The sequence below is a fragment of the Mytilus californianus genome, unplaced genomic scaffold (genome assembly GCF_021869535.1).
Source record: "Mytilus californianus isolate M0D057914Y unplaced genomic scaffold, xbMytCali1.0.p SCAF_1, whole genome shotgun sequence".
Classification (NCBI taxonomy): domain Eukaryota; kingdom Metazoa; phylum Mollusca; class Bivalvia; order Mytilida; family Mytilidae; genus Mytilus; species Mytilus californianus.
Window position 1 is genome coordinate 28989900 of NW_026262581.1, and position 27712 is coordinate 29017611.

Genomic DNA, 27712 nt, shown 5'->3' on the forward strand with positions numbered 1-27712 from the left:
TGTCCATATTTTGAGTTAGAGCCGATGAAGTTTTCTTTAATTTTGATATAATTTGTCCCAAAAGTAGTACAACACACTGTAAAAATATTATTGAGAAAGCGCAGGTGGGATTTTTTTTATTTTCATTTATTGTCTAAAAGAAATGCACTACGAAATAACTGTGTACTCGGACCTAAGAGGCGAAATCAGTAAATATAGAATCTGTACTTTGGCAACTTCCCTGAATGATTTAATGGTGTCAATTTGTCAGATAGCATGAAACTAAAGGATTTAAACTTTTATTTGATAGAAATTCTGCAAAAATTACCCATTTTGGCATTATATGGTCAAAATAAGCATTTCAAAGCTTTTTCAATTTTGATGCATAAGTGGCATTCTGACTTTCTATTTGACAGGTTTTCCTGTGTCAATATTTGTGTTTCTATGCTTTAACCCAGTTGTATTACTCATTTGTGAACTGTGAATCTACAGAAAATAAGATTATCTCAGACAATATGTGCAAAATGTGTTGTATAAATGACCCTCGTGTACCCTCGTGTAATGGCCTGTTTGGATCAAGTTTAATGTGAGGACCTAGGTACATAAAAGTTGAAGTCCATAATAAAGATTTCATTAAATTTGTATTAAAAGCACTTCACAATGTCTTTTGTACCTGTTTCATTTCACATAGTATCTTTCTTTTCTTATGTTAAATAGCAAGTGGTTCAAATATAAGCCTGCTGAGGCTAAAATTGCATGCAAGTTTTTCACTAAAAAGTGAAAAATCTTTGTATCAGACCATACTGTCTGCAAAAAAAGTTGAATGCAAGAGTCCTTTTATGCTCAGATTTATTGTATCATGTAACCTGAGTATAGAAATTATAAAAAAGACACAAATTTTTATTTCCTATAGCTTCAGTATGCATTTTTAAATGTAAATATGTGCTACGGCCTAAATTGACCCTAAATTATTTTCAGTCTTACTTGGCTTAAGACCCTTTTATACTAATATGGTATGCTATTTGTAATTTTTCTTTCCATTTAAAGTACATTTAATACATATGTAAGGATTATTTATAACCAAAAAACTCCACAAATTTAAAATTGCTGGAAAATAATACATCTTCATGTAAGGCCCCCCTTCATTGGAAAACCTCCATTTTTTGGCACAGGCTCATATAAATTTGACTTTTAAATAATTGTGATAAGTCTGATAAATCAAATGAGCATTCTATTGCTTTAAATACATAATATGTCATATATTAAGGCCTTTAAAATGTAATTTTTTGCAATATTTTAATTTTTAAAGCCCCAAATGTTGATAGTTGAAATTTTTCAATTTAAACGTCAAAATTTAACACGCGAAGTTGAATATAGAATTTATCATATTGTCTATAATATATATCCTATTGCCATGAAACTTTGTCAGCAGTCTGATAATTTATTAAGCTTTAGTCATACCAAGTTTTATTAAGATTGGTCATATTTTTCTATCCTATTAGGTCCGAGTACACAGTTATCGTCCTTTGATTTTCGTTGTCCACGAATAAAGTCCCTAGTGTGGACAGTGTGTTGCTTGCCAATTTTTTTAGTACCCCTTCCAAATGTATTCCTTCATGTTTTATGCCTCAAATAGCAAGTAGGGGGATGAAATTACACTGTAAAAAAATTTGGGTCATGAATTGTAAAGTAAAGTAGTGATTTGGTCCAGCTGAAAAAGGTTAAAAATTAGCACTTCGGAAGCTGTCAAAAGATTTCAAGACCCCCTTAACATAGAATTGTCCATATTTTGAGTTAGAGCCGATGAAGTTTTCTTTAATTTTGATATAATTTGTCCCAAAAGTAGTACAACACACTGTAAAAATATTATTGAGAAAGCGCAGGTGGGATTTTTTTTATTTTCATTTATTGTCTAAAAGAAATGCACTACGAAATAACTGTGTACTCGGACCTAAGAGGCGAAATCAGTAAATATAGAATCTGTACTTTGGCAACTTCCCTGAATGATTTAATGGTGTCAATTTGTCAGATAGCATGAAACTAAAGGATTTAAACTTTTATTTGATAGAAATTCTGCAAAAATTACCCATTTTGGCATTATATGGTCAAAATAAGCATTTCAAAGCTTTTTCAATTTTGATGCATAAGTGGCATTCTGACTTTCTATTTGACAGGTTTTCCTGTGTCAATATTTGTGTTTCTATGCTTTAACCCAGTTGTATTACTCATTTGTGAACTGTGAATCTACAGAAAATAAGATTATCTCAGACAATATGTGCAAAATGTGTTGTATAAATGACCCTCGTGTACCCTCGTGTAATGGCCTGTTTGGATCAAGTTTAATGTGAGGACCTAGGTACATAAAAGTTGAAGTCCATAATAAAGATTTCATTAAATTTGTATTAAAAGCACTTCACAATGTCTTTTGTACCTGTTTCATTTCACATAGTATCTTTCTTTTCTTATGTTAAATAGCAAGTGGTTCAAATATAAGCCTGCTGAGGCTAAAATTGCATGCAAGTTTTTCACTAAAAAGTGAAAAATCTTTGTATCAGACCATACTGTCTGCAAAAAAAGTTGAATGCAAGAGTCCTTTTATGCTCAGATTTATTGTATCATGTAACCTGAGTATAGAAATTATAAAAAAGACACAAATTTTTATTTCCTATAGCTTCAGTATGCATTTTTAAATGTAAATATGTGCTACGGCCTAAATTGACCCTAAATTATTTTCAGTCTTACTTGGCTTAAGACCCTTTTATACTAATATGGTATGCTATTTGTAATTTTTCTTTCCATTTAAAGTACATTTAATACATATGTAAGGATTATTTATAACCAAAAAACTCCACAAATTTAAAATTGCTGGAAAATAATACATCTTCATGTAAGGCCCCCCTTCATTGGAAAACCTCCATTTTTTGGCACAGGCTCATATAAATTTGACTTTTAAATAATTGTGATAAGTCTGATAAATCAAATGAGCATTCTATTGCTTTAAATACATAATATGTCATATATTAAGGCCTTTAAAATGTAATTTTTTGCAATATTTTAATTTTTAAAGCCCCAAATGTTGATAGTTGAAATTTTTCAATTTAAACGTCAAAATTTAACACGCGAAGTTGAATATAGAATTTATCATATTGTCTATAATATATATCCTATTGCCATGAAACTTTGTCAGCAGTCTGATAATTTATTAAGCTTTAGTCATACCAAGTTTTATTAAGATTGGTCATATTTTTCTATCCTATTAGGTCCGAGTACACAGTTATCGTCCTTTGATTTTCGTTGTCCACGAATAAAGTCCCTAGTGTGGACAGTGTGTTGCTTGCCAATTTTTTTAGTACCCCTTCCAAATGTATTCCTTCATGTTTTATGCCTCAAATAGCAAGTAGGGGGATGAAATTACACTGTAAAAAAATTTGGGTCATGAATTGTAAAGTAAAGTAGTGATTTGGTCCAGCTGAAAAAGGTTAAAAATTAGCACTTCGGAAGCTGTCAAAAGATTTCAAGACCCCCTTAACATAGAATTGTCCATATTTTGAGTTAGAGCCGATGAAGTTTTCTTTAATTTTGATATAATTTGTCCCAAAAGTAGTACAACACACTGTAAAAATATTATTGAGAAAGCGCAGGTGGGATTTTTTTTATTTTCATTTATTGTCTAAAAGAAATGCACTACGAAATAACTGTGTACTCGGACCTAAGAGGCGAAATCAGTAAATATAGAATCTGTACTTTGGCAACTTCCCTGAATGATTTAATGGTGTCAATTTGTCAGATAGCATGAAACTAAAGGATTTAAACTTTTATTTGATAGAAATTCTGCAAAAATTACCCATTTTGGCATTATATGGTCAAAATAAGCATTTCAAAGCTTTTTCAATTTTGATGCATAAGTGGCATTCTGACTTTCTATTTGACAGGTTTTCCTGTGTCAATATTTGTGTTTCTATGCTTTAACCCAGTTGTATTACTCATTTGTGAACTGTGAATCTACAGAAAATAAGATTATCTCAGACAATATGTGCAAAATGTGTTGTATAAATGACCCTCGTGTACCCTCGTGTAATGGCCTGTTTGGATCAAGTTTAATGTGAGGACCTAGGTACATAAAAGTTGAAGTCCATAATAAAGATTTCATTAAATTTGTATTAAAAGCACTTCACAATGTCTTTTGTACCTGTTTCATTTCACATAGTATCTTTCTTTTCTTATGTTAAATAGCAAGTGGTTCAAATATAAGCCTGCTGAGGCTAAAATTGCATGCAAGTTTTTCACTAAAAAGTGAAAAATCTTTGTATCAGACCATACTGTCTGCAAAAAAAGTTGAATGCAAGAGTCCTTTTATGCTCAGATTTATTGTATCATGTAACCTGAGTATAGAAATTATAAAAAAGACACAAATTTTTATTTCCTATAGCTTCAGTATGCATTTTTAAATGTAAATATGTGCTACGGCCTAAATTGACCCTAAATTATTTTCAGTCTTACTTGGCTTAAGACCCTTTTATACTAATATGGTATGCTATTTGTAATTTTTCTTTCCATTTAAAGTACATTTAATACATATGTAAGGATTATTTATAACCAAAAAACTCCACAAATTTAAAATTGCTGGAAAATAATACATCTTCATGTAAGGCCCCCCTTCATTGGAAAACCTCCATTTTTTGGCACAGGCTCATATAAATTTGACTTTTAAATAATTGTGATAAGTCTGATAAATCAAATGAGCATTCTATTGCTTTAAATACATAATATGTCATATATTAAGGCCTTTAAAATGTAATTTTTTGCAATATTTTAATTTTTAAAGCCCCAAATGTTGATAGTTGAAATTTTTCAATTTAAACGTCAAAATTTAACACGCGAAGTTGAATATAGAATTTATCATATTGTCTATAATATATATCCTATTGCCATGAAACTTTGTCAGCAGTCTGATAATTTATTAAGCTTTAGTCATACCAAGTTTTATTAAGATTGGTCATATTTTTCTATCCTATTAGGTCCGAGTACACAGTTATCGTCCTTTGATTTTCGTTGTCCACGAATAAAGTCCCTAGTGTGGACAGTGTGTTGCTTGCCAATTTTTTTAGTACCCCTTCCAAATGTATTCCTTCATGTTTTATGCCTCAAATAGCAAGTAGGGGGATGAAATTACACTGTAAAAAAATTTGGGTCATGAATTGTAAAGTAAAGTAGTGATTTGGTCCAGCTGAAAAAGGTTAAAAATTAGCACTTCGGAAGCTGTCAAAAGATTTCAAGACCCCCTTAACATAGAATTGTCCATATTTTGAGTTAGAGCCGATGAAGTTTTCTTTAATTTTGATATAATTTGTCCCAAAAGTAGTACAACACACTGTAAAAATATTATTGAGAAAGCGCAGGTGGGATTTTTTTTATTTTCATTTATTGTCTAAAAGAAATGCACTACGAAATAACTGTGTACTCGGACCTAAGAGGCGAAATCAGTAAATATAGAATCTGTACTTTGGCAACTTCCCTGAATGATTTAATGGTGTCAATTTGTCAGATAGCATGAAACTAAAGGATTTAAACTTTTATTTGATAGAAATTCTGCAAAAATTACCCATTTTGGCATTATATGGTCAAAATAAGCATTTCAAAGCTTTTTCAATTTTGATGCATAAGTGGCATTCTGACTTTCTATTTGACAGGTTTTCCTGTGTCAATATTTGTGTTTCTATGCTTTAACCCAGTTGTATTACTCATTTGTGAACTGTGAATCTACAGAAAATAAGATTATCTCAGACAATATGTGCAAAATGTGTTGTATAAATGACCCTCGTGTACCCTCGTGTAATGGCCTGTTTGGATCAAGTTTAATGTGAGGACCTAGGTACATAAAAGTTGAAGTCCATAATAAAGATTTCATTAAATTTGTATTAAAAGCACTTCACAATGTCTTTTGTACCTGTTTCATTTCACATAGTATCTTTCTTTTCTTATGTTAAATAGCAAGTGGTTCAAATATAAGCCTGCTGAGGCTAAAATTGCATGCAAGTTTTTCACTAAAAAGTGAAAAATCTTTGTATCAGACCATACTGTCTGCAAAAAAAGTTGAATGCAAGAGTCCTTTTATGCTCAGATTTATTGTATCATGTAACCTGAGTATAGAAATTATAAAAAAGACACAAATTTTTATTTCCTATAGCTTCAGTATGCATTTTTAAATGTAAATATGTGCTACGGCCTAAATTGACCCTAAATTATTTTCAGTCTTACTTGGCTTAAGACCCTTTTATACTAATATGGTATGCTATTTGTAATTTTTCTTTCCATTTAAAGTACATTTAATACATATGTAAGGATTATTTATAACCAAAAAACTCCACAAATTTAAAATTGCTGGAAAATAATACATCTTCATGTAAGGCCCCCCTTCATTGGAAAACCTCCATTTTTTGGCACAGGCTCATATAAATTTGACTTTTAAATAATTGTGATAAGTCTGATAAATCAAATGAGCATTCTATTGCTTTAAATACATAATATGTCATATATTAAGGCCTTTAAAATGTAATTTTTTGCAATATTTTAATTTTTAAAGCCCCAAATGTTGATAGTTGAAATTTTTCAATTTAAACGTCAAAATTTAACACGCGAAGTTGAATATAGAATTTATCATATTGTCTATAATATATATCCTATTGCCATGAAACTTTGTCAGCAGTCTGATAATTTATTAAGCTTTAGTCATACCAAGTTTTATTAAGATTGGTCATATTTTTCTATCCTATTAGGTCCGAGTACACAGTTATCGTCCTTTGATTTTCGTTGTCCACGAATAAAGTCCCTAGTGTGGACAGTGTGTTGCTTGCCAATTTTTTTAGTACCCCTTCCAAATGTATTCCTTCATGTTTTATGCCTCAAATAGCAAGTAGGGGGATGAAATTACACTGTAAAAAAATTTGGGTCATGAATTGTAAAGTAAAGTAGTGATTTGGTCCAGCTGAAAAAGGTTAAAAATTAGCACTTCGGAAGCTGTCAAAAGATTTCAAGACCCCCTTAACATAGAATTGTCCATATTTTGAGTTAGAGCCGATGAAGTTTTCTTTAATTTTGATATAATTTGTCCCAAAAGTAGTACAACACACTGTAAAAATATTATTGAGAAAGCGCAGGTGGGATTTTTTTTATTTTCATTTATTGTCTAAAAGAAATGCACTACGAAATAACTGTGTACTCGGACCTAAGAGGCGAAATCAGTAAATATAGAATCTGTACTTTGGCAACTTCCCTGAATGATTTAATGGTGTCAATTTGTCAGATAGCATGAAACTAAAGGATTTAAACTTTTATTTGATAGAAATTCTGCAAAAATTACCCATTTTGGCATTATATGGTCAAAATAAGCATTTCAAAGCTTTTTCAATTTTGATGCATAAGTGGCATTCTGACTTTCTATTTGACAGGTTTTCCTGTGTCAATATTTGTGTTTCTATGCTTTAACCCAGTTGTATTACTCATTTGTGAACTGTGAATCTACAGAAAATAAGATTATCTCAGACAATATGTGCAAAATGTGTTGTATAAATGACCCTCGTGTACCCTCGTGTAATGGCCTGTTTGGATCAAGTTTAATGTGAGGACCTAGGTACATAAAAGTTGAAGTCCATAATAAAGATTTCATTAAATTTGTATTAAAAGCACTTCACAATGTCTTTTGTACCTGTTTCATTTCACATAGTATCTTTCTTTTCTTATGTTAAATAGCAAGTGGTTCAAATATAAGCCTGCTGAGGCTAAAATTGCATGCAAGTTTTTCACTAAAAAGTGAAAAATCTTTGTATCAGACCATACTGTCTGCAAAAAAAGTTGAATGCAAGAGTCCTTTTATGCTCAGATTTATTGTATCATGTAACCTGAGTATAGAAATTATAAAAAAGACACAAATTTTTATTTCCTATAGCTTCAGTATGCATTTTTAAATGTAAATATGTGCTACGGCCTAAATTGACCCTAAATTATTTTCAGTCTTACTTGGCTTAAGACCCTTTTATACTAATATGGTATGCTATTTGTAATTTTTCTTTCCATTTAAAGTACATTTAATACATATGTAAGGATTATTTATAACCAAAAAACTCCACAAATTTAAAATTGCTGGAAAATAATACATCTTCATGTAAGGCCCCCCTTCATTGGAAAACCTCCATTTTTTGGCACAGGCTCATATAAATTTGACTTTTAAATAATTGTGATAAGTCTGATAAATCAAATGAGCATTCTATTGCTTTAAATACATAATATGTCATATATTAAGGCCTTTAAAATGTAATTTTTTGCAATATTTTAATTTTTAAAGCCCCAAATGTTGATAGTTGAAATTTTTCAATTTAAACGTCAAAATTTAACACGCGAAGTTGAATATAGAATTTATCATATTGTCTATAATATATATCCTATTGCCATGAAACTTTGTCAGCAGTCTGATAATTTATTAAGCTTTAGTCATACCAAGTTTTATTAAGATTGGTCATATTTTTCTATCCTATTAGGTCCGAGTACACAGTTATCGTCCTTTGATTTTCGTTGTCCACGAATAAAGTCCCTAGTGTGGACAGTGTGTTGCTTGCCAATTTTTTTAGTACCCCTTCCAAATGTATTCCTTCATGTTTTATGCCTCAAATAGCAAGTAGGGGGATGAAATTACACTGTAAAAAAATTTGGGTCATGAATTGTAAAGTAAAGTAGTGATTTGGTCCAGCTGAAAAAGGTTAAAAATTAGCACTTCGGAAGCTGTCAAAAGATTTCAAGACCCCCTTAACATAGAATTGTCCATATTTTGAGTTAGAGCCGATGAAGTTTTCTTTAATTTTGATATAATTTGTCCCAAAAGTAGTACAACACACTGTAAAAATATTATTGAGAAAGCGCAGGTGGGATTTTTTTTATTTTCATTTATTGTCTAAAAGAAATGCACTACGAAATAACTGTGTACTCGGACCTAAGAGGCGAAATCAGTAAATATAGAATCTGTACTTTGGCAACTTCCCTGAATGATTTAATGGTGTCAATTTGTCAGATAGCATGAAACTAAAGGATTTAAACTTTTATTTGATAGAAATTCTGCAAAAATTACCCATTTTGGCATTATATGGTCAAAATAAGCATTTCAAAGCTTTTTCAATTTTGATGCATAAGTGGCATTCTGACTTTCTATTTGACAGGTTTTCCTGTGTCAATATTTGTGTTTCTATGCTTTAACCCAGTTGTATTACTCATTTGTGAACTGTGAATCTACAGAAAATAAGATTATCTCAGACAATATGTGCAAAATGTGTTGTATAAATGACCCTCGTGTACCCTCGTGTAATGGCCTGTTTGGATCAAGTTTAATGTGAGGACCTAGGTACATAAAAGTTGAAGTCCATAATAAAGATTTCATTAAATTTGTATTAAAAGCACTTCACAATGTCTTTTGTACCTGTTTCATTTCACATAGTATCTTTCTTTTCTTATGTTAAATAGCAAGTGGTTCAAATATAAGCCTGCTGAGGCTAAAATTGCATGCAAGTTTTTCACTAAAAAGTGAAAAATCTTTGTATCAGACCATACTGTCTGCAAAAAAAGTTGAATGCAAGAGTCCTTTTATGCTCAGATTTATTGTATCATGTAACCTGAGTATAGAAATTATAAAAAAGACACAAATTTTTATTTCCTATAGCTTCAGTATGCATTTTTAAATGTAAATATGTGCTACGGCCTAAATTGACCCTAAATTATTTTCAGTCTTACTTGGCTTAAGACCCTTTTATACTAATATGGTATGCTATTTGTAATTTTTCTTTCCATTTAAAGTACATTTAATACATATGTAAGGATTATTTATAACCAAAAAACTCCACAAATTTAAAATTGCTGGAAAATAATACATCTTCATGTAAGGCCCCCCTTCATTGGAAAACCTCCATTTTTTGGCACAGGCTCATATAAATTTGACTTTTAAATAATTGTGATAAGTCTGATAAATCAAATGAGCATTCTATTGCTTTAAATACATAATATGTCATATATTAAGGCCTTTAAAATGTAATTTTTTGCAATATTTTAATTTTTAAAGCCCCAAATGTTGATAGTTGAAATTTTTCAATTTAAACGTCAAAATTTAACACGCGAAGTTGAATATAGAATTTATCATATTGTCTATAATATATATCCTATTGCCATGAAACTTTGTCAGCAGTCTGATAATTTATTAAGCTTTAGTCATACCAAGTTTTATTAAGATTGGTCATATTTTTCTATCCTATTAGGTCCGAGTACACAGTTATCGTCCTTTGATTTTCGTTGTCCACGAATAAAGTCCCTAGTGTGGACAGTGTGTTGCTTGCCAATTTTTTTAGTACCCCTTCCAAATGTATTCCTTCATGTTTTATGCCTCAAATAGCAAGTAGGGGGATGAAATTACACTGTAAAAAAATTTGGGTTATGAATTGTAAAGTAAAGTAGTGATTTGGTCCAGCTGAAAAAGGTTAAAAATTAGCACTTCGGAAGCTGTCAAAAGATTTCAAGACCCCCTTAACATAGAATTGTCCATATTTTGAGTTAGAGCCGATGAAGTTTTCTTTAATTTTGATATAATTTGTCCCAAAAGTAGTACAACACACTGTAAAAATATTATTGAGAAAGCGCAGGTGGGATTTTTTTTATTTTCATTTATTGTCTAAAAGAAATGCACTACGAAATAACTGTGTACTCGGACCTAAGAGGCGAAATCAGTAAATATAGAATCTGTACTTTGGCAACTTCCCTGAATGATTTAATGGTGTCAATTTGTCAGATAGCATGAAACTAAAGGATTTAAACTTTTATTTGATAGAAATTCTGCAAAAATTACCCATTTTGGCATTATATGGTCAAAATAAGCATTTCAAAGCTTTTTCAATTTTGATGCATAAGTGGCATTCTGACTTTCTATTTGACAGGTTTTCCTGTGTCAATATTTGTGTTTCTATGCTTTAACCCAGTTGTATTACTCATTTGTGAACTGTGAATCTACAGAAAATAAGATTATCTCAGACAATATGTGCAAAATGTGTTGTATAAATGACCCTCGTGTACCCTCGTGTAATGGCCTGTTTGGATCAAGTTTAATGTGAGGACCTAGGTACATAAAAGTTGAAGTCCATAATAAAGATTTCATTAAATTTGTATTAAAAGCACTTCACAATGTCTTTTGTACCTGTTTCATTTCACATAGTATCTTTCTTTTCTTATGTTAAATAGCAAGTGGTTCAAATATAAGCCTGCTGAGGCTAAAATTGCATGCAAGTTTTTCACTAAAAAGTGAAAAATCTTTGTATCAGACCATACTGTCTGCAAAAAAAGTTGAATGCAAGAGTCCTTTTATGCTCAGATTTATTGTATCATGTAACCTGAGTATAGAAATTATAAAAAAGACACAAATTTTTATTTCCTATAGCTTCAGTATGCATTTTTAAATGTAAATATGTGCTACGGCCTAAATTGACCCTAAATTATTTTCAGTCTTACTTGGCTTAAGACCCTTTTATACTAATATGGTATGCTATTTGTAATTTTTCTTTCCATTTAAAGTACATTTAATACATATGTAAGGATTATTTATAACCAAAAAACTCCACAAATTTAAAATTGCTGGAAAATAATACATCTTCATGTAAGGCCCCCCTTCATTGGAAAACCTCCATTTTTTGGCACAGGCTCATATAAATTTGACTTTTAAATAATTGTGATAAGTCTGATAAATCAAATGAGCATTCTATTGCTTTAAATACATAATATGTCATATATTAAGGCCTTTAAAATGTAATTTTTTGCAATATTTTAATTTTTAAAGCCCCAAATGTTGATAGTTGAAATTTTTCAATTTAAACGTCAAAATTTAACACGCGAAGTTGAATATAGAATTTATCATATTGTCTATAATATATATCCTATTGCCATGAAACTTTGTCAGCAGTCTGATAATTTATTAAGCTTTAGTCATACCAAGTTTTATTAAGATTGGTCATATTTTTCTATCCTATTAGGTCCGAGTACACAGTTATCGTCCTTTGATTTTCGTTGTCCACGAATAAAGTCCCTAGTGTGGACAGTGTGTTGCTTGCCAATTTTTTTAGTACCCCTTCCAAATGTATTCCTTCATGTTTTATGCCTCAAATAGCAAGTAGGGGGATGAAATTACACTGTAAAAAAATTTGGGTCATGAATTGTAAAGTAAAGTAGTGATTTGGTCCAGCTGAAAAAGGTTAAAAATTAGCACTTCGGAAGCTGTCAAAAGATTTCAAGACCCCCTTAACATAGAATTGTCCATATTTTGAGTTAGAGCCGATGAAGTTTTCTTTAATTTTGATATAATTTGTCCCAAAAGTAGTACAACACACTGTAAAAATATTATTGAGAAAGCGCAGGTGGGATTTTTTTTATTTTCATTTATTGTCTAAAAGAAATGCACTACGAAATAACTGTGTACTCGGACCTAAGAGGCGAAATCAGTAAATATAGAATCTGTACTTTGGCAACTTCCCTGAATGATTTAATGGTGTCAATTTGTCAGATAGCATGAAACTAAAGGATTTAAACTTTTATTTGATAGAAATTCTGCAAAAATTACCCATTTTGGCATTATATGGTCAAAATAAGCATTTCAAAGCTTTTTCAATTTTGATGCATAAGTGGCATTCTGACTTTCTATTTGACAGGTTTTCCTGTGTCAATATTTGTGTTTCTATGCTTTAACCCAGTTGTATTACTCATTTGTGAACTGTGAATCTACAGAAAATAAGATTATCTCAGACAATATGTGCAAAATGTGTTGTATAAATGACCCTCGTGTACCCTCGTGTAATGGCCTGTTTGGATCAAGTTTAATGTGAGGACCTAGGTACATAAAAGTTGAAGTCCATAATAAAGATTTCATTAAATTTGTATTAAAAGCACTTCACAATGTCTTTTGTACCTGTTTCATTTCACATAGTATCTTTCTTTTCTTATGTTAAATAGCAAGTGGTTCAAATATAAGCCTGCTGAGGCTAAAATTGCATGCAAGTTTTTCACTAAAAAGTGAAAAATCTTTGTATCAGACCATACTGTCTGCAAAAAAAGTTGAATGCAAGAGTCCTTTTATGCTCAGATTTATTGTATCATGTAACCTGAGTATAGAAATTATAAAAAAGACACAAATTTTTATTTCCTATAGCTTCAGTATGCATTTTTAAATGTAAATATGTGCTACGGCCTAAATTGACCCTAAATTATTTTCAGTCTTACTTGGCTTAAGACCCTTTTATACTAATATGGTATGCTATTTGTAATTTTTCTTTCCATTTAAAGTACATTTAATACATATGTAAGGATTATTTATAACCAAAAAACTCCACAAATTTAAAATTGCTGGAAAATAATACATCTTCATGTAAGGCCCCCCTTCATTGGAAAACCTCCATTTTTTGGCACAGGCTCATATAAATTTGACTTTTAAATAATTGTGATAAGTCTGATAAATCAAATGAGCATTCTATTGCTTTAAATACATAATATGTCATATATTAAGGCCTTTAAAATGTAATTTTTTGCAATATTTTAATTTTTAAAGCCCCAAATGTTGATAGTTGAAATTTTTCAATTTAAACGTCAAAATTTAACACGCGAAGTTGAATATAGAATTTATCATATTGTCTATAATATATATCCTATTGCCATGAAACTTTGTCAGCAGTCTGATAATTTATTAAGCTTTAGTCATACCAAGTTTTATTAAGATTGGTCATATTTTTCTATCCTATTAGGTCCGAGTACACAGTTATCGTCCTTTGATTTTCGTTGTCCACGAATAAAGTCCCTAGTGTGGACAGTGTGTTGCTTGCCAATTTTTTTAGTACCCCTTCCAAATGTATTCCTTCATGTTTTATGCCTCAAATAGCAAGTAGGGGGATGAAATTACACTGTAAAAAAATTTGGGTCATGAATTGTAAAGTAAAGTAGTGATTTGGTCCAGCTGAAAAAGGTTAAAAATTAGCACTTCGGAAGCTGTCAAAAGATTTCAAGACCCCCTTAACATAGAATTGTCCATATTTTGAGTTAGAGCCGATGAAGTTTTCTTTAATTTTGATATAATTTGTCCCAAAAGTAGTACAACACACTGTAAAAATATTATTGAGAAAGCGCAGGTGGGATTTTTTTTATTTTCATTTATTGTCTAAAAGAAATGCACTACGAAATAACTGTGTACTCGGACCTAAGAGGCGAAATCAGTAAATATAGAATCTGTACTTTGGCAACTTCCCTGAATGATTTAATGGTGTCAATTTGTCAGATAGCATGAAACTAAAGGATTTAAACTTTTATTTGATAGAAATTCTGCAAAAATTACCCATTTTGGCATTATATGGTCAAAATAAGCATTTCAAAGCTTTTTCAATTTTGATGCATAAGTGGCATTCTGACTTTCTATTTGACAGGTTTTCCTGTGTCAATATTTGTGTTTCTATGCTTTAACCCAGTTGTATTACTCATTTGTGAACTGTGAATCTACAGAAAATAAGATTATCTCAGACAATATGTGCAAAATGTGTTGTATAAATGACCCTCGTGTACCCTCGTGTAATGGCCTGTTTGGATCAAGTTTAATGTGAGGACCTAGGTACATAAAAGTTGAAGTCCATAATAAAGATTTCATTAAATTTGTATTAAAAGCACTTCACAATGTCTTTTGTACCTGTTTCATTTCACATAGTATCTTTCTTTTCTTATGTTAAATAGCAAGTGGTTCAAATATAAGCCTGCTGAGGCTAAAATTGCATGCAAGTTTTTCACTAAAAAGTGAAAAATCTTTGTATCAGACCATACTGTCTGCAAAAAAAGTTGAATGCAAGAGTCCTTTTATGCTCAGATTTATTGTATCATGTAACCTGAGTATAGAAATTATAAAAAAGACACAAATTTTTATTTCCTATAGCTTCAGTATGCATTTTTAAATGTAAATATGTGCTACGGCCTAAATTGACCCTAAATTATTTTCAGTCTTACTTGGCTTAAGACCCTTTTATACTAATATGGTATGCTATTTGTAATTTTTCTTTCCATTTAAAGTACATTTAATACATATGTAAGGATTATTTATAACCAAAAAACTCCACAAATTTAAAATTGCTGGAAAATAATACATCTTCATGTAAGGCCCCCCTTCATTGGAAAACCTCCATTTTTTGGCACAGGCTCATATAAATTTGACTTTTAAATAATTGTGATAAGTCTGATAAATCAAATGAGCATTCTATTGCTTTAAATACATAATATGTCATATATTAAGGCCTTTAAAATGTAATTTTTTGCAATATTTTAATTTTTAAAGCCCCAAATGTTGATAGTTGAAATTTTTCAATTTAAACGTCAAAATTTAACACGCGAAGTTGAATATAGAATTTATCATATTGTCTATAATATATATCCTATTGCCATGAAACTTTGTCAGCAGTCTGATAATTTATTAAGCTTTAGTCATACCAAGTTTTATTAAGATTGGTCATATTTTTCTATCCTATTAGGTCCGAGTACACAGTTATCGTCCTTTGATTTTCGTTGTCCACGAATAAAGTCCCTAGTGTGGACAGTGTGTTGCTTGCCAATTTTTTTAGTACCCCTTCCAAATGTATTCCTTCATGTTTTATGCCTCAAATAGCAAGTAGGGGGATGAAATTACACTGTAAAAAAATTTGGGTCATGAATTGTAAAGTAAAGTAGTGATTTGGTCCAGCTGAAAAAGGTTAAAAATTAGCACTTCGGAAGCTGTCAAAAGATTTCAAGACCCCCTTAACATAGAATTGTCCATATTTTGAGTTAGAGCCGATGAAGTTTTCTTTAATTTTGATATAATTTGTCCCAAAAGTAGTACAACACACTGTAAAAATATTATTGAGAAAGCGCAGGTGGGATTTTTTTTATTTTCATTTATTGTCTAAAAGAAATGCACTACGAAATAACTGTGTACTCGGACCTAAGAGGCGAAATCAGTAAATATAGAATCTGTACTTTGGCAACTTCCCTGAATGATTTAATGGTGTCAATTTGTCAGATAGCATGAAACTAAAGGATTTAAACTTTTATTTGATAGAAATTCTGCAAAAATTACCCATTTTGGCATTATATGGTCAAAATAAGCATTTCAAAGCTTTTTCAATTTTGATGCATAAGTGGCATTCTGACTTTCTATTTGACAGGTTTTCCTGTGTCAATATTTGTGTTTCTATGCTTTAACCCAGTTGTATTACTCATTTGTGAACTGTGAATCTACAGAAAATAAGATTATCTCAGACAATATGTGCAAAATGTGTTGTATAAATGACCCTCGTGTACCCTCGTGTAATGGCCTGTTTGGATCAAGTTTAATGTGAGGACCTAGGTACATAAAAGTTGAAGTCCATAATAAAGATTTCATTAAATTTGTATTAAAAGCACTTCACAATGTCTTTTGTACCTGTTTCATTTCACATAGTATCTTTCTTTTCTTATGTTAAATAGCAAGTGGTTCAAATATAAGCCTGCTGAGGCTAAAATTGCATGCAAGTTTTTCACTAAAAAGTGAAAAATCTTTGTATCAGACCATACTGTCTGCAAAAAAAGTTGAATGCAAGAGTCCTTTTATGCTCAGATTTATTGTATCATGTAACCTGAGTATAGAAATTATAAAAAAGACACAAATTTTTATTTCCTATAGCTTCAGTATGCATTTTTAAATGTAAATATGTGCTACGGCCTAAATTGACCCTAAATTATTTTCAGTCTTACTTGGCTTAAGACCCTTTTATACTAATATGGTATGCTATTTGTAATTTTTCTTTCCATTTAAAGTACATTTAATACATATGTAAGGATTATTTATAACCAAAAAACTCCACAAATTTAAAATTGCTGGAAAATAATACATCTTCATGTAAGGCCCCCCTTCATTGGAAAACCTCCATTTTTTGGCACAGGCTCATATAAATTTGACTTTTAAATAATTGTGATAAGTCTGATAAATCAAATGAGCATTCTATTGCTTTAAATACATAATATGTCATATATTAAGGCCTTTAAAATGTAATTTTTTGCAATATTTTAATTTTTAAAGCCCCAAATGTTGATAGTTGAAATTTTTCAATTTAAACGTCAAAATTTAACACGCGAAGTTGAATATAGAATTTATCATATTGTCTATAATATATATCCTATTGCCATGAAACTTTGTCAGCAGTCTGATAATTTATTAAGCTTTAGTCATACCAAGTTTTATTAAGATTGGTCATATTTTTCTATCCTATTAGGTCCGAGTACACAGTTATCGTCCTTTGATTTTCGTTGTCCACGAATAAAGTCCCTAGTGTGGACAGTGTGTTGCTTGCCAATTTTTTTAGTACCCCTTCCAAATGTATTCCTTCATGTTTTATGCCTCAAATAGCAAGTAGGGGGATGAAATTACACTGTAAAAAAATTTGGGTCATGAATTGTAAAGTAAAGTAGTGATTTGGTCCAGCTGAAAAAGGTTAAAAATTAGCACTTCGGAAGCTGTCAAAAGATTTCAAGACCCCCTTAACATAGAATTGTCCATATTTTGAGTTAGAGCCGATGAAGTTTTCTTTAATTTTGATATAATTTGTCCCAAAAGTAGTACAACACACTGTAAAAATATTATTGAGAAAGCGCAGGTGGGATTTTTTTTATTTTCATTTATTGTCTAAAAGAAATGCACTACGAAATAACTGTGTACTCGGACCTAAGAGGCGAAATCAGTAAATATAGAATCTGTACTTTGGCAACTTCCCTGAATGATTTAATGGTGTCAATTTGTCAGATAGCATGAAACTAAAGGATTTAAACTTTTATTTGATAGAAATTCTGCAAAAATTACCCATTTTGGCATTATATGGTCAAAATAAGCATTTCAAAGCTTTTTCAATTTTGATGCATAAGTGGCATTCTGACTTTCTATTTGACAGGTTTTCCTGTGTCAATATTTGTGTTTCTATGCTTTAACCCAGTTGTATTACTCATTTGTGAACTGTGAATCTACAGAAAATAAGATTATCTCAGACAATATGTGCAAAATGTGTTGTATAAATGACCCTCGTGTACCCTCGTGTAATGGCCTGTTTGGATCAAGTTTAATGTGAGGACCTAGGTACATAAAAGTTGAAGTCCATAATAAAGATTTCATTAAATTTGTATTAAAAGCACTTCACAATGTCTTTTGTACCTGTTTCATTTCACATAGTATCTTTCTTTTCTTATGTTAAATAGCAAGTGGTTCAAATATAAGCCTGCTGAGGCTAAAATTGCATGCAAGTTTTTCACTAAAAAGTGAAAAATCTTTGTATCAGACCATACTGTCTGCAAAAAAAGTTGAATGCAAGAGTCCTTTTATGCTCAGATTTATTGTATCATGTAACCTGAGTATAGAAATTATAAAAAAGACACAAATTTTTATTTCCTATAGCTTCAGTATGCATTTTTAAATGTAAATATGTGCTACGGCCTAAATTGACCCTAAATTATTTTCAGTCTTACTTGGCTTAAGACCCTTTTATACTAATATGGTATGCTATTTGTAATTTTTCTTTCCATTTAAAGTACATTTAATACATATGTAAGGATTATTTATAACCAAAAAACTCCACAAATTTAAAATTGCTGGAAAATAATACATCTTCATGTAAGGCCCCCCTTCATTGGAAAACCTCCATTTTTTGGCACAGGCTCATATAAATTTGACTTTTAAATAATTGTGATAAGTCTGATAAATCAAATGAGCATTCTATTGCTTTAAATACATAATATGTCATATATTAAGGCCTTTAAAATGTAATTTTTTGCAATATTTTAATTTTTAAAGCCCCAAATGTTGATAGTTGAAATTTTTCAATTTAAACGTCAAAATTTAACACGCGAAGTTGAATATAGAATTTATCATATTGTCTATAATATATATCCTATTGCCATGAAACTTTGTCAGCAGTCTGATAATTTATTAAGCTTTAGTCATACCAAGTTTTATTAAGATTGGTCATATTTTTCTATCCTATTAGGTCCGAGTACACAGTTATCGTCCTTTGATTTTCGTTGTCCACGAATAAAGTCCCTAGTGTGGACAGTGTGTTGCTTGCCAATTTTTTTAGTACCCCTTCCAAATGTATTCCTTCATGTTTTATGCCTCAAATAGCAAGTAGGGGGATGAAATTACACTGTAAAAAAATTTGGGTCATGAATTGTAAAGTAAAGTAGTGATTTGGTCCAGCTGAAAAAGGTTAAAAATTAGCACTTCGGAAGCTGTCAAAAGATTTCAAGACCCCCTTAACATAGAATTGTCCATATTTTGAGTTAGAGCCGATGAAGTTTTCTTTAATTTTGATATAATTTGTCCCAAAAGTAGTACAACACACTGTAAAAATATTATTGAGAAAGCGCAGGTGGGATTTTTTTTATTTTCATTTATTGTCTAAAAGAAATGCACTACGAAATAACTGTGTACTCGGACCTAAGAGGCGAAATCAGTAAATATAGAATCTGTACTTTGGCAACTTCCCTGAATGATTTAATGGTGTCAATTTGTCAGATAGCACGAAACTAAAGGATTTAAACTTTTATTTGATAGAAATTCTGCAAAAATTACCCATTTTGGCATTATATGGTCAAAATAAGCATTTCAAAGCTTTTTCAATTTTGATGCATAAGTGGCATTCTGACTTTCTATTTGACAGGTTTTCCTGTGTCAATATTTGTGTTTCTATGCTTTAACCCAGTTGTATTACTCATTTGTGAACTGTGAATCTACAGAAAATAAGATTATCTCAGACAATATGTGCAAAATGTGTTGTATAAATGACCCTCGTGTACCCTCGTGTAATGGCCTGTTTGGATCAAGTTTAATGTGAGGACCTAGGTACATAAAAGTTGAAGTCCATAATAAAGATTTCATTAAATTTGTATTAAAAGCACTTCACAATGTCTTTTGTACCTGTTTCATTTCACATAGTATCTTTCTTTTCTTATGTTAAATAGCAAGTGGTTCAAATATAAGCCTGCTGAGGCTAAAATTGCATGCAAGTTTTTCACTAAAAAGTGAAAAATCTTTGTATCAGACCATACTGTCTGCAAAAAAAGTTGAATGCAAGAGTCCTTTTATGCTCAGATTTATTGTATCATGTAACCTGAGTATAGAAATTATAAAAAAGACACAAATTTTTATTTCCTATAGCTTCAGTATGCATTTTTAAATGTAAATATGTGCTACGGCCTAAATTGACCCTAAATTATTTTCAGTCTTACTTGGCTTAAGACCCTTTTATACTAATATGGTATGCTATTTGTAATTTTTCTTTCCATTTAAAGTACATTTAATACATATGTAAGGATTATTTATAACCAAAAAACTCCACAAATTTAAAATTGCTGGAAAATAATACATCTTCATGTAAGGCCCCCCTTCATTGGAAAACCTCCATTTTTTGGCACAGGCTCATATAAATTTGACTTTTAAATAATTGTGATAAGTCTGATAAATCAAATGAGCATTCTATTGCTTTAAATACATAATATGTCATATATTAAGGCCTTTAAAATGTAATTTTTTGCAATATTTTAATTTTTAAAGCCCCAAATGTTGATAGTTGAAATTTTTCAATTTAAACGTCAAAATTTAACACGCGAAGTTGAATATAGAATTTATCATATTGTCTATAATATATATCCTATTGCCATGAAACTTTGTCAGCAGTCTGATAATTTATTAAGCTTTAGTCATACCAAGTTTTATTAAGATTGGTCATATTTTTCTATCCTATTAGGTCCGAGTACACAGTTATCGTCCTTTGATTTTCGTTGTCCACGAATAAAGTCCCTAGTGTGGACAGTGTGTTGCTTGCCAATTTTTTTAGTACCCCTTCCAAATGTATTCCTTCATGTTTTATGCCTCAAATAGCAAGTAGGGGGATGAAATTACACTGTAAAAAAATTTGGGTCATGAATTGTAAAGTAAAGTAGTGATTTGGTCCAAACAAGGAATTATTTGAATCTGGAATAATTTTGAATTCTGGAAAATTGATGAGAAATATATGATGAAAACTCACCCAACTAAATAGGGTTAGCCATGCGTGCATGGCTAAGGTGGGTTAGTTAGTTTATACTGAAATGATAGTGAAAGTAAAATTAACCTTAGCCATGCACGCATGGCTAACCCTATTTAGTTGGGTTAGTTTTCATCATACATTTCTAATCAATTTTCCAGAATTCAAAATTATTCCAGATTCAAATAATTCCTTGTTTCCAGCTGAAAAAGGTTAAAAATTAGCACTTCGGAAGCTGTCAAAAGATTTCAAGACCCCCTTAACATAGAATTGTCCATATTTTGAGTTAGAGCCGATGAAGTTTTCTTTAATTTTGATATAATTTGTCCCAAAAGTAGTACAACACACTGTAAAAATATTATTGAGAAAGCGCAGGTGGGATTTTTTTTATTTTCATTTATTGTCTAAAAGAAATGCACTACGAAATAACTGTGTACTCGGACCTAAGAGGCGAAATCAGTAAATATAGAATCTGTACTTTGGCAACTTCCCTGAATGATTTAATGGTGTCAATTTGTCAGATAGCATGAAACTAAAGGATTTAAACTTTTATTTGATAGAAATTCTGCAAAAATTACCCATTTTGGCATTATATGGTCAAAATAAGCATTTCAAAGCTTTTTCAATTTTGATGCATAAGTGGCATTCTGACTTTCTATTTGACAGGTTTTCCTGTGTCAATATTTGTGTTTCTATGCTTTAACCCAGTTGTATTACTCATTTGTGAACTGTGAATCTACAGAAAATAAGATTATCTCAGACAATATGTGCAAAATGTGTTGTATAAATGACCCTCGTGTACCCTCGTGTAATGGCCTGTTTGGATCAAGTTTAATGTGAGGACCTAGGTACATAAAAGTTGAAGTCCATAATAAAGATTTCATTAAATTTGTATTAAAAGCACTTCACAATGTCTTTTGTACCTGTTTCATTTCACATAGTATCTTTCTTTTCTTATGTTAAATAGCAAGTGGTTCAAATATAAGCCTGCTGAGGCTAAAATTGCATGCAAGTTTTTCACTAAAAAGTGAAAAATCTTTGTATCAGACCATACTGTCTGCAAAAAAAGTTGAATGCAAGAGTCCTTTTATGCTCAGATTTATTGTATCATGTAACCTGAGTATAGAAATTATAAAAAAGACACAAATTTTTATTTCCTATAGCTTCAGTATGCATTTTTAAATGTAAATATGTGCTACGGCCTAAATTGACCCTAAATTATTTTCAGTCTTACTTGGCTTAAGACCCTTTTATACTAATATGGTATGCTATTTGTAATTTTTCTTTCCATTTAAAGTACATTTAATACATATGTAAGGATTATTTATAACCAAAAAACTCCACAAATTTAAAATTGCTGGAAAATAATACATCTTCATGTAAGGCCCCCCTTCATTGGAAAACCTCCATTTTTTGGCACAGGCTCATATAAATTTGACTTTTAAATAATTGTGATAAGTCTGATAAATCAAATGAGCATTCTATTGCTTTAAATACATAATATGTCATATATTAAGGCCTTTAAAATGTAATTTTTTGCAATATTTTAATTTTTAAAGCCCCAAATGTTGATAGTTGAAATTTTTCAATTTAAACGTCAAAATTTAACACGCGAAGTTGAATATAGAATTTATCATATTGTCTATAATATATATCCTATTGCCATGAAACTTTGTCAGCAGTCTGATAATTTATTAAGCTTTAGTCATACCAAGTTTTATTAAGATTGGTCATATTTTTCTATCCTATTAGGTCCGAGTACACAGTTATCGTCCTTTGATTTTCGTTGTCCACGAATAAAGTCCCTAGTGTGGACAGTGTGTTGCTTGCCAATTTTTTTAGTACCCCTTCCAAATGTATTCCTTCATGTTTTATGCCTCAAATAGCAAGTAGGGGGATGAAATTACACTGTAAAAAAATTTGGGTCATGAATTGTAAAGTAAAGTAGTGATTTGGTCCAGCTGAAAAAGGTTAAAAATTAGCACTTCGGAAGCTGTCAAAAGATTTCAAGACCCCCTTAACATAGAATTGTCCATATTTTGAGTTAGAGCCGATGAAGTTTTCTTTAATTTTGATATAATTTGTCCCAAAAGTAGTACAACACACTGTAAAAATATTATTGAGAAAGCGCAGGTGGGATTTTTTTTATTTTCATTTATTGTCTAAAAGAAATGCACTACGAAATAACTGTGTACTCGGACCTAAGAGGCGAAATCAGTAAATATAGAATCTGTACTTTGGCAACTTCCCTGAATGATTTAATGGTGTCAATTTGTCAGATAGCATGAAACTAAAGGATTTAAACTTTTATTTGATAGAAATTCTGCAAAAATTACCCATTTTGGCATTATATGGTCAAAATAAGCATTTCAAAGCTTTTTCAATTTTGATGCATAAGTGGCATTCTGACTTTCTATTTGACAGGTTTTCCTGTGTCAATATTTGTGTTTCTATGCTTTAACCCAGTTGTATTACTCATTTGTGAACTGTGAATCTACAGAAAATAAGATTATCTCAGACAATATGTGCAAAATGTGTTGTATAAATGACCCTCGTGTACCCTCGTGTAATGGCCTGTTTGGATCAAGTTTAATGTGAGGACCTAGGTACATAAAAGTTGAAGTCCATAATAAAGATTTCATTAAATTTGTATTAAAAGCACTTCACAATGTCTTTTGTACCTGTTTCATTTCACATAGTATCTTTCTTTTCTTATGTTAAATAGCAAGTGGTTCAAATATAAGCCTGCTGAGGCTAAAATTGCATGCAAGTTTTTCACTAAAAAGTGAAAAATCTTTGTATCAGACCATACTGTCTGCAAAAAAAGTTGAATGCAAGAGTCCTTTTATGCTCAGATTTATTGTATCATGTAACCTGAGTATAGAAATTATAAAAAAGACACAAATTTTTATTTCCTATAGCTTCAGTATGCATTTTTAAATGTAAATATGTGCTACGGCCTAAATTGACCCTAAATTATTTTCAGTCTTACTTGGCTTAAGACCCTTTTATACTAATATGGTATGCTATTTGTAATTTTTCTTTCCATTTAAAGTACATTTAATACATATGTAAGGATTATTTATAACCAAAAAACTCCACAAATTTAAAATTGCTGGAAAATAATACATCTTCATGTAAGGCCCCCCTTCATTGGAAAACCTCCATTTTTTGGCACAGGCTCATATAAATTTGACTTTTAAATAATTGTGATAAGTCTGATAAATCAAATGAGCATTCTATTGCTTTAAATACATAATATGTCATATATTAAGGCCTTTAAAATGTAATTTTTTGCAATATTTTAATTTTTAAAGCCCCAAATGTTGATAGTTGAAATTTTTCAATTTAAACGTCAAAATTTAACACGCGAAGTTGAATATAGAATTTATCATATTGTCTATAATATATATCCTATTGCCATGAAACTTTGTCAGCAGTCTGATAATTTATTAAGCTTTAGTCATACCAAGTTTTATTAAGATTGGTCATATTTTTCTATCCTATTAGGTCCGAGTACACAGTTATCGTCCTTTGATTTTCGTTGTCCACGAATAAAGTCCCTAGTGTGGACAGTGTGTTGCTTGCCAATTTTTTTAGTACCCCTTCCAAATGTATTCCTTCATGTTTTATGCCTCAAATAGCAAGTAGGGGGATGAAATTACACTGTAAAAAAATTTGGGTCATGAATTGTAAAGTAAAGTAGTGATTTGGTCCAGCTGAAAAAGGTTAAAAATTAGCACTTCGGAAGCTGTCAAAAGATTTCAAGACCCCCTTAACATAGAATTGTCCATATTTTGAGTTAGAGCCGATGAAGTTTTCTTTAATTTTGATATAATTTGTCCCAAAAGTAGTACAACACACTGTAAAAATATTATTGAGAAAGCGCAGGTGGGATTTTTTTTATTTTCATTTATTGTCTAAAAGAAATGCACTACGAAATAACTGTGTACTCGGACCTAAGAGGCGAAATCAGTAAATATAGAATCTGTACTTTGGCAACTTCCCTGAATGATTTAATGGTGTCAATTTGTCAGATAGCATGAAACTAAAGGATTTAAACTTTTATTTGATAGAAATTCTGCAAAAATTACCCATTTTGGCATTATATGGTCAAAATAAGCATTTCAAAGCTTTTTCAATTTTGATGCATAAGTGGCATTCTGACTTTCTATTTGACAGGTTTTCCTGTGTCAATATTTGTGTTTCTATGCTTTAACCCAGTTGTATTACTCATTTGTGAACTGTGAATCTACAAAAAATAAGATTATCTCAGACAATATGTGCAAAATGTGTTGTATAAATGACCCTCGTGTACCCTCGTGTAATGGCCTGTTTGGATCAAGTTTAATGTGAGGACCTAGGTACATAAAAGTTGAAGTCCATAATAAAGATTTCATTAAATTTGTATTAAAAGCACTTCACAATGTCTTTTGTACCTGTTTCATTTCACATAGTATCTTTCTTTTCTTATGTTAAATAGCAAGTGGTTCAAATATAAGCCTGCTGAGGCTAAAATTGCATGCAAGTTTTTCACTAAAAAGTGAAAAATCTTTGTATCAGACCATACTGTCTGCAAAAAAAGTTGAATGCAAGAGTCCTTTTATGCTCAGATTTATTGTATCATGTAACCTGAGTATAGAAATTATAAAAAAGACACAAATTTTTATTTCCTATAGCTTCAGTATGCATTTTTAAATGTAAATATGTGCTACGGCCTAAATTGACCCTAAATTATTTTCAGTCTTACTTGGCTTAAGACCCTTTTATACTAATATGGTATGCTATTTGTAATTTTTCTTTCCATTTAAAGTACATTTAATACATATGTAAGGATTATTTATAACCAAAAAACTCCACAAATTTAAAATTGCTGGAAAATAATACATCTTCATGTAAGGCCCCCCTTCATTGGAAAACCTCCATTTTTTGGCACAGGCTCATATAAATTTGACTTTTAAATAATTGTGATAAGTCTGATAAATCAAATGAGCATTCTATTGCTTTAAATACATAATATGTCATATATTAAGGCCTTTAAAATGTAATTTTTTGCAATATTTTAATTTTTAAAGCCCCAAATGTTGATAGTTGAAATTTTTCAATTTAAACGTCAAAATTTAACACGCGAAGTTGAATATAGAATTTATCATATTGTCTATAATATATATCCTATTGCCATGAAACTTTGTCAGCAGTCTGATAATTTATTAAGCTTTAGTCATACCAAGTTTTATTAAGATTGGTCATATTTTTCTATCCTATTAGGCGAAATCAGTAAATATAGAATCTGTACTTTGGCAACTTCCCTGAATGATTTAATGGTGTCAATTTGTCAGATAGCATGAAACTAAAGGATTTAAACTTTTATTTGATAGAAATTCTGCAAAAATTACCCATTTTGGCATTATATGGTCAAAATAAGCATTTCAAAGCTTTTTCAATTTTGATGCATAAGTGGCATTCTGACTTTCTATTTGACAGGTTTTCCTGTGTCAATATTTGTGTTTCTATGCTTTAACCCAGTTGTATTACTCATTTGTGAACTGTGAATCTACAGAAAATAAGATTATCTCAGACAATATGTGCAAAATGTGTTGTATAAATGACCCTCGTGTACCCTCGTGTAATGGCCTGTTTGGATCAAGTTTAATGTGAGGACCTAGGTACATAAAAGTTGAAGTCCATAATAAAGATTTCATTAAATTTGTATTAAAAGCACTTCACAATGTCTTTTGTACCTGTTTCATTTCACATAGTATCTTTCTTTTCTTATGTTAAATAGCAAGTGGTTCAAATATAAGCCTGCTGAGGCTAAAATTGCATGCAAGTTTTTCACTAAAAAGTGAAAAATCTTTGTATCAGACCATACTGTCTGCAAAAAAAGTTGAATGCAAGAGTCCTTTTATGCTCAGATTTATTGTATCATGTAACCTGAGTATAGAAATTATAAAAAAGACACAAATTTTTATTTCCTATAGCTTCAGTATGCATTTTTAAATGTAAATATGTGCTACGGCCTAAATTGACCCTAAATTATTTTCAGTCTTACTTGGCTTAAGACCCTTTTATACTAATATGGTATGCTATTTGTAATTTTTCTTTCCATTTAAAGTACATTTAATACATATGTAAGGATTATTTATAACCAAAAAACTCCACAAATTTAAAATTGCTGGAAAATAATACATCTTCATGTAAGGCCCCCCTTCATTGGAAAACCTCCATTTTTTGGCACAGGCTCATATAAATTTGACTTTTAAATAATTGTGATAAGTCTGATAAATCAAATGAGCATTCTATTGCTTTAAATACATAATATGTCATATATTAAGGCCTTTAAAATGTAATTTTTTGCAATATTTTAATTTTTAAAGCCCCAAATGTTGATAGTTGAAATTTTTCAATTTAAACGTCAAAATTTAACACGCGAAGTTGAATATAGAATTTATCATATTGTCTATAATATATATCCTATTGCCATGAAACTTTGTCAGCAGTCTGATAATTTATTAAGCTTTAGTCATACCAAGTTTTATTAAGATTGGTCATATTTTTCTATCCTATTAGGTCCGAGTACACAGTTATCGTCCTTTGATTTTCGTTGTCCACGA